Source organism: Mus pahari, chromosome 3 (assembly GCF_900095145.1).
Source record: "Mus pahari chromosome 3, PAHARI_EIJ_v1.1, whole genome shotgun sequence".
In the NCBI taxonomy this organism is placed as follows: Eukaryota; Metazoa; Chordata; class Mammalia; order Rodentia; family Muridae; genus Mus; species Mus pahari.
This window is the reverse complement of record NC_034592.1, coordinates 17,715,222-17,716,523: the sequence shown is the minus strand read 5'-3', so window position 1 is coordinate 17,716,523 and position 1,302 is coordinate 17,715,222.

Below are 1,302 nucleotides of genomic sequence, written 5' to 3'. Positions count from 1 at the left end.
CCGCCTGCCTCTGCCTCCCGAGTGCTGGGATTAAAGGCGTGAGCCACCATGGGGACATCTTGATTCTTCAGAGTAGGACAACAGGAGTGGGCTGACACTCCTGCCCTCCCTTGGCAGCAGCCTCTATGGAGCTCGTGGCAATACCACTGACAGCAGGCAGAGGAACGGGGCCTCCCTGTGCCGACTCAGATCTCTGGCAGCCCAGAACCCCAGGCTCTAGCTTTGCCTGTTACTGGCTTGCTCTGTCTGCAGCCAGGATGTGAGGCTGGCCTGGCCTCCTCCTAAACCTGCCTGGGGGGGCTCGGGACCTGTAGGCTGTTGAGGTGGGAGCCTAGCTCTAGCTGTGTCAAAGGACGAACCTGGGGGGCTCACCTTCCCTCACCCCAGACAGCAGCTTCAGAAGAAGTGGGAGGGGCGCATAGAGGAACAAGTAGACCACAGAGAGACTGAACTTTAGTATAGAGCCAGGCCTGAGCAAAGCAAGCCCGGAGAAGGAGCTGCAGTCTGTCCTGGGGGAGGAGCAGCAGCGTGTCCAGGCCTGAGGCAAGGCAGCTGCCACAGTGCTTATGTCATCAGGAAGCAGTGGGAGTTTGGAAGGCACCCCCCCCCATTCCAGAAAGGGTCAAAGGTCAACCTGCTTCAGGCTTTCCCAGAAGAAAAGCAAGAAAGGCAAGTGGGGGAAGGGCCTACAGGGCCAGCAGAAGCTAAGTTGGTAAGAAGCTGCTTGGGGGGGGGGGGGGGTAAGAGTCCAAGGCCCCAGGGCAGCAGAAGCACCTAAGAGGCCTTTGCTCCCAGCAATTCTGCCCAGCAACTGAACCTGGGCTTTAGAAATGTGGCACCTCCTGACCCAGCATAGAGTCCAGGCTGGGTGGTTGGAGAAAATAGGTCCAGACATGGTGATAGCCTTCCTTATAGAAATAGCCCCATCACACAGGGCCAGGAAGCCCCTGATACCGCTCTTCAAAAAACCAGGTCAGGGAACCTGACAGCTAATTGCATCTCCTGAGGCTGCCTAATGCCAGGCCTGAGCAGGCCCCTGTTGGCAGCTCAGGGGTCTTCCCAGCAGGTGGAGAACTGGGCCTTTCCTGGGCCCTCTGAGTGTGTGTGTGTGTGTGGGGGGGGCTTACAGTGCCCTAAGCCCAGGGACTAGAGTTTAAGAGCACCAGGATGAACTGGGTGCACTGCCTGGGCATGGTGGCACAGGTCTTTAATCCCAGCACTCAGGAGGCAGAGGCAGGCAGATTTCTGAGTTCGAGGCCAGCCTGGTCTACAAAGTGAGTTCCAGGACAGCCAGAGCTATAC